This window comes from Amborella trichopoda, chromosome 1, assembly GCF_054954075.1.
Source record: "Amborella trichopoda isolate Santa Cruz 75 chromosome 1, AtrichopodaSantaCruz75HAP2 v2.0, whole genome shotgun sequence".
Lineage (NCBI taxonomy): Eukaryota > Viridiplantae > Streptophyta > Magnoliopsida > Amborellales > Amborellaceae > Amborella > Amborella trichopoda.
Window position 1 is genome coordinate 7,129,002 of NC_142336.1, and position 13,809 is coordinate 7,142,810.

General features: G+C 32.4%; 1 long non-coding RNA gene across 1 annotated transcript; it reads right to left on the bottom strand.

The window, feature by feature from the left end:
* Window positions 1–10,656: 10,656 nt before the first annotated feature.
* LOC148783523 (uncharacterized) lies at window positions 10,657–13,199 on the bottom strand. The gene is made up of 2 exons (XR_016044701.1): window positions 11,484–13,199; window positions 10,657–11,331 (listed from the first exon to the last, which is right to left on the bottom strand). It is a non-coding gene; the product is annotated as an uncharacterized LOC148783523 (long non-coding RNA).
* Window positions 13,200–13,809: the final 610 nt, after the last annotated feature.

Sequence of the window (13,809 nt, forward strand, 5' to 3'; positions counted from 1 at the left end):
TTTCCATAAGGATGTCTTGTCTCTTGTTATAAGTATGAATGCTTCTAAGCTTCACAATCAATTGGTTGCTGACTTAAACTTTTAGAAGTTATCGTTTAGAGATTTGTTGTTGACACTCGCAACGGATTGGCATTATCCACAGAACTGACTAACACTTGAGGTATGTTTTGGAAAGATGCTTTGTCTAATTATTATTGATATATGAGAAAACGAAGTGAAAAAATCTACTGGTGGAAGGGGGGAGCTTTCCATAAAAAGGACGACCATGAATACTTCACCTAACAAAGTTTTTCTCTCACAAAAAAAAAAAAAGGGGGAATATGAGATGAACTGATGGAGCCCCCTATACTTAAACACACCGACTGATTTCTAATAAGTGACTGCCAATCATAAAAGAGTATGATGGATCAAGAACCTGGATCTGTCATTTACTTACTATATGATTCCTTGTCATTACATGCACCAATTTCATGGTTATTCCCATTTCTCTATTACCAGATCTATTACTGCTATTCTCATCAATGATAACAATAAAAAAGAATTATTCATTTATAGTCGCTAATTTTGCAGTTATCATTAATGTCATGCAGCGATCCTTGGCTTTCATTGAAGTTGATTATTCTTTCTTATTTCTGCAACAGGATCTTATGCTCTCATATTCATTTATTTTTTCGTTTTCTTCCCAGGCTGGCATGTGTCCCCTCCATCTGCAACAGTTGAAAGAAATGACTGCTAAGAAACAAGATACGGAGAAACAAAAAACTACTAACACCAAAGAGAGTAAGAGACCCAGGCTTGTGGTAATCGGTCAGAACTGCATAGAACCCCTTCAGGCTCTTCCAAGGCATGATACATGACCTAGTGGTGGTATCTTTTGTGTGGATAGTTATAGTAATGTAATTTGTCATGGCGGTCTCTTTTGTGCTGATAGTTGTTTTGCATTTTTTTAGTTCAAACCCTGGCTTAATTGGAAAGTACTTGTTACCGTGACCTTGAGATTTTGTGGTACCAATCGAAAAGGGAGAAGCGTTTTTTTTGCTTTGGGCCTGACACGTGCCCATCAGCTTGTGCCGGGTTCTAAGTTGTTAATGTTGTATGTGAGCTTTACGTGATGTATTGAGTTCCATTTCTACTGTGGATAATAACCTATTATCTACTGAACTACCAAAAAAAAAAAAAAAAATCAAAAGTTGAACCATCTTAAATAAATAAGCCCTTCTCTACTTAAATATCTTAAAAAAAAAAAATTAAAAAAAAAAGCACAGTAATTTTATTTATATCAAAAGTTGGAGAGAAATCCTTTTTGAGAGCACTATTATTGGCTTCTTTTCCTATTTAGCTTGGAAAGGGCCTTAAGATAATTAGTTGGCCAACTGGGGCTAGACTTGGTGAATCACCAAGTTGATTGAACAAAGGGCAAGTTGACTTTGTTATTCAATAATTGCTCAATAATTTTTTGAAATTATCTCTATATTGAAAACTTGAGTGGACTAAGTATGATCATCGTGTGGTCCCATGGGATCAAATTGTCTTATTTGCAAGAGAGTGCATCCAGTGTATCAAAAAGAGCTAGGCGGTTCTTAGGTGACCTGGAGGTCCAGGTTGCCCAGCGCCTAGGCAGGCGTCCAGAACCTGGGCGACTGCCAGTTGAAATTTGAAAAAAAGTAAAAATCATATCAAATTATGAATATAATAACATATTCAAAGTTTTTTTAAAAAAAGATAGACGTTGAGAAGAGAATTTTGATAATCCATGCTGTTAAAACAGTAAACTGTAAAACCATATAAGTGTAGGTAGGATATAAAAGTCAACACTCAATACAACATAAATTTAGAAAATATACAATATAACAAAAGTCAACACTCACGACTCAACACAACAGTCAATAGATTCAAGACTCAGTACTAAGAAGCAAGAGTCTCCAGTCATCGTCATCATCATCGTTAGAAAGAATATCCATAGGGCAAGCATCATCATATGTATCAGAGTCGAGGCCATAATCATCAGAGTCATCTCCCTTTTCAATATAACGCTCGTGTTCTACTGTTTCTTCTGAATCTACTTTTTCCTTTTCCTCTTCTTCTACCTTCCTCTTACTAGTATGTGCAGATGAGGCCCTAGGAGTCTTGGCTGCTCTACCATTTTTTTTGTGTTTATCTGAACTCAAATATTATATAATTTCTTCCTTGGTAGCCTCAAGAATATTTTTATAAGGGGCAACATCCCCCTTAATACCGGCAATGTGTTTTTTAAACCGGTAAATGCCCCCATTAGTATTATTTTCACAATAATTATATTTAATACGATTTTTATCACTTGGATTCATGTTATAACCATACTTCCAACCCGGATCACCACTCCTTCTAGAACCTAGAGAAGATACTTCCATAAAACAAGGCTTATTTTCATCTGTTTTTGGTTCTTTAAAATTCAAAAGATGTCTATTCTCATCTCGAACTGCTTCAGGAACTTTTGTATAAGAAGCAACATTACTTCTAACACCATCAATGTGTTTTTTGAATCGGCTATTACTCCAATTGGTATCTTTTTCACAAAATATATATCATATACAATTTTTATCATTCGGTTTTGGGTTGTACCCATACTTCCAACCCGGATCACTTTCTATAGGAATAGCAAAAATAGATTTATGACAAGGATTTTGTTCTTGTTTTTGTTTTACATAACTTATAAATTGCTTAATCTCATCTCTGATAGCTTCAAGAACATTTTTACAAAGGGCAACAACATCCCCCTTAATACCGGCAATATGTTTCTTTAACCGGTTTATGCCTCATTTTGTATCTTTTTCACAAAAACTGCATTTAACTCAATTTGTCATTTGGATTTGGGTTATATACATATTTTCAACTCGGATCTCTACTCCAACTAAGTCCTGAAGTGACATCTTAACATAAAACAAGCAATCTAAATGTAGTTTTTTGGAGGTTTCTTTCTCTCTAAAAGGGTTTCTTGTGGTTTAGGTTTCAAATGAACCTAAAACTCATCTTTTAAAACTTTTATATCTTGAAAAAAAAAAAAAAACTTTTCTGCCTCTGGATGGGGCGCTGGTTCTGGGTGGCTGCTCAGGGACACCACCCAGTTTATCGCCTAGGCCTTCTGGACCGCCTAGGCACTAGGCGGTCCGTTTTTTTTGAACAATGAATGCATCTTAAAGGGATTTTCAATCCGATTTTTTCGAATTAAAATTTTTCATCTAAGATCATTTCTAAAAGAAATATATCGACGGTCTAAATATTTCTTGGAATGGATGTCGCTTGAGTATCGAGTCTTGACTTCCAGGCTTTTAAGAACTCAAAATCAGATTTCTTTTTAAATTTTTTTGCTCATAGATGATTACTAATCGGTCGTTTGAGACAATTCAAGAATCACTAGATAATTAATTCAAAGAAAAGAATTTAGATTATTTGAAAATTGGACTGTCTATGTTTAAGTTTAGGATTTTTTTTCAAGCTAAAAAAGAGTGTATTTGATATTACGTACATTTCATGTAGATCTTTTCTTCTTCATGGTTTGATCCATGATCCTTCTATTAGACATTTTTTCTCAAAAAATTGATCAGTATTGAACTTAGGATCTGTTGTCCTTTGTTATGGCCATTGTCATTGCAGAGGTGCGGTTTAACACTAGGGGCAAATATTGGCTTGGGGTGGGAAATGGTGGGTCGACCTACCGACCCGATGGGTTGACTAAGCCGGTTTAGGGTTTGGGACTCCTACATATTCCCTACAAGTAGGGTGTCAGGTTCATTGCCAACTTGGGTCAGGTGCAGGTAGACCTGACCAAATTGGATTATGTGAATGAATATACAATCTATACAACTATTTGTTTTCATATTAAAAAGGTTCATGGCAAATTTGGTATATATTGTCATAATACTTTAGTTGCTTTCTAATGTCTCGATCGGACCTGCTGATCTGCTGATCCAATGTCACCTAGATCATATTAGGTTGAGTCTGTATGAGGTTGACCCAGATGGATTTACAGCTTTAGTACTGATTTATATTCTTTTTGTCTTTGCATCCCCAAAAATTTTAACCCTTGCTTCACTGGTAAGCCAATGGCTCATAATCTAATGAATGGAACCCATAGTGGACTGCTCATAGCTCTAATGTTACTTTATATGTCTCATTGAATGTATGACTTTTAATAGAGCAGAATAATCGATTAGGATTCATGTAGTTGACCTCTAATTAATTGAAAAAAGTTTCTCTTATGTTACTCTATATGTTTCATTGAAGGTATGACCTTTAATAGAACAGAATGACTGACCGGGATTCGTACAATTGACCCCCAATTAATTGAAAAAAAGCTTTGATGAAGATGATATATTAACATTGATAACTTTCCCTAACGTTTATGCAATCTTTCGGTGCATGCTTTTATTTGCCCTAACAATCCATGATAATCACAAACTTTCAACGGTTACCGTCTTTTTCTTTTTTTTTTTCCTTTTCCAATTGCCCATTTAAAGGTAGCTCATAGCCCAATGGCCCTAACTAAAGAATGGAAGTTTGCTATTGTGTACTTTGCAACATGCAATTTTCAATTTGTCACAATAGGGCATACAAGCCTACTCTTCTCGGTGTTTTCATATGGATCTAAGAAAGGGTTTTCATTTATCTAGCTAATATGTTGGCGAACTATACATGAATTAAAGTCTTATCCATTAGAACGGGGAATTTCTTGTCATCGATGAAGGGAAATTTACTCTAATATCTTTTGTATACAACCGTATTTAAAAATGGGTTATATTAGGTGCTCACATTATAAAGCATTCTATAATTGTACTCAATAAATTTTGGATATTTATATATTTTTGTTTTGTACTGAAGTATTTTTTTATTAAGAGTATTTTTTGTCATTAAAAGGGGTATGACAACATTCGTATGGAGTGTGACATCACACTGATGGCATTAATGCTCCATGTGGGTTGGGTTCACTGTATTCAGAGATGATGCCAATGGAATCCAGGTTTTACAATTTGAATGTCTGGCTCATTATTTTACCAATCAACTTGAGGATACTGATGTAGGCCAGGGGGAGAATGCCAAAGCTGGCCGGATTGTGGGGATGAACTGGGGCATGATTGCAAACAACCTTCTCCGATATAATCAAACTACATTGCTCCCATATCAAGCACTAACAGGTTCCCCCTCAAGGTGAATGTGTACCTTGCTTTGTGGTTTCCCCCTCATGGTGAATGTGTACCTTACTTTGTCTATGCATCAGACCAGTGAGCGTCCACCTGGACTATGCCCTCTTTAGGCCGACTGCTTCGGTGGTCGAAGTTGCCGGCCTTAGCTACAATAACCTATTTGATGTGTCATTAGCCGCAATTTATTCGGCCATGGAGGGGGTGGGAGGGAGCACAGTCCATGTCGTGGTCTCCAAGAGTGGATGGCTGAGCGCTGGCTATGGTGACATGACCACAGTGGCACTGGCACAAGAGTATAACAATGGGTTTGATACAGCATGTGCTGCATACAAATGGGACACCAAAGAGACCTGAGAGCATTACATGGACCTACTTGTTTGTATTGTTCAAGAATCAAAAGCCCGAGAGGGGATTTAATTATAAAAAGGTATTTTGATGTTTTGTGAAAGGAAAAACCTAACAATAGCTGACCAGCTATAATGAATAGTAATATAGGTGGAATAGAAATCGTCAGATCTTCATCGTGTGGTTCAGAATACATATCACTGTTTTAATTTTAATTATTTTTTTATAAATCGGACCATAATAAAATTTTAGACAAGTGTACTAAAAATAGGGCGCACAAATAAAAAATATATAAAAAATATTTTCCAAAATATAAAATGATCGAAATACCCCTGAAAATTTATGGGGGTAGTTTGATCATTTTAAATTATTGAAAATAATTTTTTTATATTTTTATACGGTGTGCAATAGTTTTAGGTATATACACCCGAAATTTTATATTAATCAGATTTATATAAAAAATATTGAAATTTAAAATAATGATGTGCATTTTGAGTCGCATGATGAAGTTCCCATTCCACATATAACTATTCATTATAACTGGCCAGCTGTTGTAAGGTTTACCTTTGTAAAATGATGGGTTATATCATGATAAAAAGGTATTGCAATTTTTATGGGATTTAACATCTATTACCTAAAGGTTGCAGTTTGTATAGAGCTTAGGCTCTAAACAATCAAATTAGAGCCTACCTTCAAATAGTGTCGTGAAATGTGATTTCAATACTAAAAATCATTAAGATAGCTTTAAAATATATTTTTATCTTTATTTATAAAATTTAAAGCTTAAAAAATAGTGTCAATCAACATCTCTATGAAAACTTGAAATTCTTGAAAATTGACAGTCCCAAATTGTGTTACAAAAGACATTATTTCCAAAGTTTGAAACCATTTTTTTCTCATGTCCATGTGACTGGATGTTGAGATGATCAATTTGAGGACTTGGGCATCAAAACAACCTCTTCTAGTGAAATTTTTGATGTCGGTTCAAATTTAATTCTTTAGAGCCTCGGCTCTATATAAACTTTTCCCTTATGTAAAATGTTGAAAAAATAACAAAACCTATAAACATTATTTTTACTAAATATGAAGGGTTTCCATTTTTGTACAATCACCTTCAAATTGATTTTGTTTTACTGAATAATAGCCTTCCTCCAACCTTTTCACTCGTATCAAATCTTTAATTGCACCTTTGGGTCTATTTTTTTTTTTAAACATAAATTATCTCAAGAAAATGAACAATGTCAAACCTTCCTTCTTTTTTGCCCTTTTTGAGATTTGTCACTAGATTACATCACCAAAACTTGGGGTCTTAAAAATTATCGGATATGGTGATGCCAAACTCACATGCATAAGTAAAGGGTGTGGTTTCTATAAGGTTGCAACCTTAAAGCTTGTACACCTCAAAATTTATCATAATATGTAATTTTGATATAAAAAATTCTTAGGATTATTTCAAAACCTATTCTTATATTTAATTGTAAAATTTTAAATTTTAAAAAAAGTTAAAATCAAGTAGATCTATAAACATATGAAAATTTTGAAAATGGACGGTTTGGATAATGTGTTGCAACCACTATTTCTTGCACTCAAAATTTTCTTTTTTTTTATATCCCGATATTGAGATAATCAATTAGAAGGTTTTTCAACATTAAAACAACCTTTTCCAATGGATTTTTGAAGTGTAATTCTACAATTTAAGGTTGCAACCTTATATAAACTTTTTCCATAAGTAAATTCTATAATTGTTGGGATTGAATTTATTGAGATTCCTATCTTATAGGATGTGAGATATCTTGTTTTTAAGAGACTAAATTATATAGAAAATAGTATATATCTCTCAATGGGATAAGAATTTCTATTTGTTATGGGAGTCATAATATGGAACGAAGGGTAAAATTGTTTTATTAGTAAGCGTATATACTATGCTCCCGCGAGAGCATCTTTTGTATTTCCTCTCTCACTCAAAACACCTACTTAAGAAAATTTTCTTGGTATAAAATTTTGGGAAACACATGATAGTTACTAGATGGTTATTTTTAAAAGAAACTTTTTTTTGGATTTTAAGTTTTATGATATGTACATCTGGCCCTTTAAAAATTGGACAGTTTCTATTCATGAGGTATAAGTTTTTTTTAATATATAGAAAGTTTATTTCGAAAAGTTTTTCTACCGATATTATTTTATGGGTTGTACAGATTACATCCCTAAAATTTGATACCTAAAAAGTATCTATAGCATATATTTTTGGCCGGTGAGAGGAAATAGGTAGTGTCCTACCACATGAGGAGCAAATCTTTTGGCCTTAAAAATTGCAATAACAAAGGTCAACACAAAAAAAATGGAGATAGCTTTGTATATCGTATAATATATAACATTTGAGGAATGGACGAAATTAAACATAAATAAAAAAAGGGTGCAGTTTCTAGAAGGTTGCAACCTTAAACAATCCAATTAAGGTGCGCCTTAAAAATTTATTATAACATGTAATTTTTTTGTAAAAAATTATTAATATTATTTTAAAATTTATTTTCATACCTAATTAGAAACTTTTAAACTTCAAAAATAGTTAAAATCAAGTAGATCTATAAATATATGAAAAACTTGAAATGAACGGTCTAGATAATGTGTTGCAAGATGCACAATTTTTTTGACTTAAATTTTTTTTTTTTTCATATTCATAGATTTCGATGTCAAGATGATTTATTAGTGAGCTTTTCAACGTTAAAACAACATTTCTGAAAGATTTTTTAGGTGCATATGTGAGTCTACATTTTACGGTTGCAATCTTACAAAAACTTTTCCCTTAAAAAATAGGTAAAATGTAACGCTGCCAACGTAAAAATATGGAAAAAAGGAAAATGAGCCTATTTTATAAGGCAACTCATGATATAATCAACATAACTAATAATTACAATATAACATACAAATAGATAGTATGTTCCCTTCCATATAAAAATCTCTCACTACAAGATCCTAATAAAAACTAAAATTTTCAATTTCTTTCCTTTTAAATTACTCAAAATATACCAGTAATTGAGGTTTCATTATTATTATTTTATTATTATTATTTTTTAGTTAATTTTTTTTTTTTTTTAAGGATCAAGTATACAGTTTGTTCTTAAGTAAGCACATTAGGTTTGCATATGGATGGGTGGTGCAATATAGGACAAAAGTTGAATACTAAATATATTTTTGGTGAGTACCATCGAATTCAGATCTGTACCGAAATCAATCTTTAAAACATGTTCTTTACAGATCGGTAGCCGAGTTGCCTTAGGTAGTGTGAAATTCAAAAGAATAAAAAATAAAATAAAAGAAAACAAAAATAACATAATTATCAATTAATAAAATTAAAGGCAAGCTTTCTATGCTTTTTCTACGGCATAGAATATCTATCTTCCTCCTTATCCAACCGTCCATTTTGAATAAAGGATAAGATTGCCCCCAATCACAATATCATGTATCTACACTATTTTATTTTAATTTTTTTTTTGATAAACTATTTTGATACCAATTTTGGATGTCCATTCTTCTATTAAACTCACACTAGCGAAAAATATAAAAAAAAATATTTTCAATAAAATAAAATGATCAAAATACCTTTGAAAGTTTTAAGACGTATTTTGGTCATTATATTTTATCGAAAAATTATTTTCAATATTTTTTATAGGTGTGCCCCAATGAGAAGATGACATGTACCAAATGTCATATTCATACAATTTGTATAAAAAATAAAAAATAAAATACTTTGAGACGTCAGATCTAAATTGGACTACTGGATGGTAGGGAGATGATACAACTTCTATGTTATAGAGGAAGCGTATAGACCTTTCCCTAAAATTAAATGATGATAAAATTAAAGAAAGTGATAAAACAAGACAAAATAAAGCAAAAAAAAAAAAATCTAGGATTTTTCTAGGATTTGAGATCTAATGTTTTTTTTTTGTTGCAAATTTTGATTAAAAAAATCTCGACTTAAAAAATCTTGTAATATTCACTCTCTAGGAAGCTGCCTATTTTGGGCGTTTTGGTTTCCCAAGCTAAGGATTAGGGATTTCTAAATATATTTGGCTTCCTAAAATATGATATTATGGATCTTCGACAAATTATTGGAATATTTACTGTTGGACCAATAGGGTTGAGTATAGCTCAGTTTGTTCTATGATGTACATTGATCAATGTAGGAAAAATTGGGTTGTTCAAATTCTAACAGCTTGGTTAGATCGGATTTGGTTTCGATTTCGACCGGTTTTTGTGAATTCGCGGGGTATTTTAAATTTTTTTTAAAAAACATTATATAAAATCCCAAAAACTAAGGGATTTTGTTTGTAATATATATTTTTAAAATAACTTTCATTAGTTTGGCAAATTTTGGAAATTATTTTGGCCATTAATACTTCTTTTCATATTTTCCTATTTTTTAAAAGTTTTCAAAAATACCAATGGGTACAAATTGATTCTTTAAAATCCAATTTTTGTTTTATATTAATTTTCAACTTCATTTAGATGTATTTTGTCTAATAATATTTTAAATTTACCTTCCATATTTTATTAGATTTTTTATTTTTTTAACACGTTTTTTACTGCTCGAGACTTGCATGGTTAGGCCGGTTGAATTGACCAGTTTACCGATTAGTATCAAGTAAGCGTTTCTAGCCTCATGTTCGCTTAATCATTCCGGTTCGATTTTTCCTATATTAATTGTGATAGTAGAACCCCAAAGGATGATCAGTAAACTTAGTACATATCTCTAAAAAAGTTATCACATGAGTGTGGGACTTGACTTTTTTAGAGATCTGTATTAAATTTAATTATGATCTTTTGGAGTCCTACACACATAGGTGTGAGAAGATCACCTAGGATCATTACTCATAAAATAAATATAAATATAGAATATATAATCTAACATAATATTATAATATTTCAACTCATGACCATGTTTGTTTTATGTGTATTTTTTAATTCAATTAAAAATTTAAGTAAAATATAAAATTCTTCGTCTCTTTGTGATAATTTTGATAAATTTCTATCTCTCTCTCATATATGCATCTATGTGTATGTCTATGTGCCCCTCGGGGGTTGGTGGTATAGGCACTAGATTGAAGATCAAATTAGATGAACAAAGAATAAATTTTAAAAAAAATATCTCATTATCCCTTATTTTTAACTTCAATATCTTGTGTGATCCAAAAATTAAAAATATTATTTACAAAATAAAAAACCTCCATTTTTTTTATCTTACGAACCTCTATACCCTTTTGACCAGAGTTATTTTACTAAAAAAAAATGTTAAAATAACAATTTACAAAACTCTATCTCCCCCTCGAAAACCCAAAATTGCAGATAAATTCCCTTCTCGGCATCGTCTCTCTTTCCTCTCTCTAAAAATTATGTGGCATATTTTTCCTAAAACTTAATCCCACTCTACTTTTCCTCTCTTTCTCAAAAACTCAGCTGGTTGGCCATGGAGTCATTGTCCATGTAGAGCTTGGGCCTGGTTAAACCCCATCAATGGCAATGTATTAGTTGCAGGATTCATGGCTGGTGCATTGAGGTTTTCATCGACCAGGCCAGTTCTTTGGACGAAGTCCTCTAGAGTCACAGCCACTCCTGAGTTTGAACCAGGGGCTCCATCGCAAGAAGGGTAAGCACCCTTAAAGAACTCGTCAATATTCATGGTGGTTTGAGAGGTCACCACCATGGCTCTACAACTCCTCTAGGGCAAGATTGAAGATGGAGCTCTGCCTCGCCAGAGGCTAAAACTCGTGCAATGTCGCCTCATACCCCATTCAACAAACTTCAAACCCTAAAATATAGCATTAAAACCAGGTAGAAAAATTAATATAAACCTAAAATTCTCAAACCATAAAAAAGAACAGATAAAACGAAACAGATAATAAAGATCAATCAAAACCATTAGAAAAGGAAAAAGAAAAAAGCATGCGAAGATTGAATCACCCAAGTGCATTTTCGGTCGATATTCACTGCCATCAGTGAATTTTCCGGTGACCCACTTGTTCTTCCAGCTGTTAATGGTGGTTTCTTGACCTTGCCTCTCGATTCTTTCCTTTTAAGGCAAATTACCAACCCCCAACATGAGCGAAGAAGGAGAAATGAATCCTAATAAAAGTGCACCGCCATTTTTTCAAATGATACTAGAAAATGGCAAAAGCTCTCAGAGAAATGGAGTTGAAAATGAAGAGAGAGAAAGTTTTAGGGCTCTGGAGGAGGGGAGGCTTGGGCCTAAAATCAGAGAGACAGAGCTTCGGCTGAGTCCTCCTGGTGATTACCAGACCCTCAATTGTCCATCTCTAGTATCCAAAAATGGCAGTTTTTGTGGAGCAAAACTTGGTTTTCAAGATGCTGTAGCATCAAAACTTGCAACTAGTGAGAAAAACCAGAAGCTTTGAGGCCAAGAAACAGAGCTACTTCGGCAATAACCAGCTCTCTCTCTACCAAAAATCACTTTACCAAAAAACCCAAGTTTTCTTCCATCAAGACAGGCATTGCTATCGAATTTAGTGAGAGAAACATCAAGCCCAAAAATGGAAACACAAAAGAGAGATGAGAGAGAAACTGTTCTATGCTCATCCTCTACTCCATTCAATCTCAACAAACAAGTAGGGGAAGCTCTGAACTGAGATAATTTTTAGAGAGAGAAGAAAAAGCAACGTGGGATTAAATTTCAGGGTCTCATTTTTAATGTTTCTTTAAGTAAAAAATTTATGGTAGGAGAGATTCACAAGTTGGAAAGATAAAAAAGACATAACACCTTTTGTTTATAAGGAATATTTTTAATTTTTGAATCTCATGACATATATAGAAGTTAAAAATAGAGAATAAAAAGGTATTGTCCCTAAATTTTATATCCCCTAATTGAGGGACCTATAGGCGTGGCACCCTGTTGGGCTTGATCAACTCTGGTGGGTCTGAGTCTACTCACCCAAAGTGGCAAACCCTGTAGTTAGTAAATAAGAAATTTGTAATAATTTATAAATTTAAAATAAAGAAATAGAAGAAAGAAAATTGTTTTGACAATATGCGGTCCAGATCTATAAAGCATCCCTCTTAAAAATGGATGCAAATAGGTAGTCCATCTAAAAACAAGTGTAACTAACTGTCCAAATGTTTTTTTAATATAATTGTTATTTCTAGTCCATCTAAAAAGAAGTGTAACTACCGGTCCAAATGTTTTTTTTAATATAATTATTATTTCTAGTCCATCTAAAAACAAGTGTGACTAACGGTTCAAATATTTTCTTAATATAATTATTATTTCTAGTTTTCAAATTTATTTATTTTTATATTCATGATTTCCATAAAAAATTAGGATCAAATTATATTTAAAAATATATTTATTGCCAAGCTCGCATTTCTACAATATGCGAGATGGCAACATAGAAACCGTGTCTATAGAAGAATAGGAAAAATGTTATATAGATAGCTTTGCTAACTCTACACTATGATAGTGCACTTATTGGCTTTTAGAACAAATCATCGATTAGTGCACTAATCGACCGATTAGTCCAATTAGTGCGTTGAAAAAAAATTCCTGCATCAATGACTATTGGAATCAGGTCAGATTGGGATCGGTCGGTGATTGATCCTCAGTTAGTCGGCCCATTTTTTAAAAATCGGCCACAGTAATTTTAAATTTAAGTGTATAGCGTATATGAACTTGTTAAACCTTTTGTATGTATATAACTCTTAATTCGAATCAGGTAATTTTAATATGACGGGCTTTGCAGTAACACACTTTTGTTGTGATAAGTTTTTATACTCTCCATTTTTTTCTACAAGTCTATCAAGCATTTCACTGTATAGCTAATTTGTGAAGCTAACCTTCAAAATAAAAAATTAAAGATAAGTTTGTTTAGCAAACTAGAAAGCTTAATAGTATGACGAAATATGTCAAAATATTTAAAAAGTATATAAATTTTAAATGATTTTTAAATTTATACAATATTAGTTAGGAAAAGTGTTTCATGAGTTAACATGCGCAAGAGCTGGCTGACTTACAAATGTCCATCCTTAGGATGGGCATCCATAAATAAGATTGGTGTATTAAAAAATACTAAAAAATTATTTTTTTAAATTTAAAAGTCTATTTTTCATATTCATGATCATATTGGTTTAGGTGATGAATCTACAAAAAATTAGATAAAAAATTCATTTTAAAATAAATTTTAGTAGGGGCGCATTGGTACATATGAGTAGGCTTACTCACACCAACCCATCCTATTAGTTAAAGGAAAAAGTTTATAATAAGTGCGAGGCTCAAAAC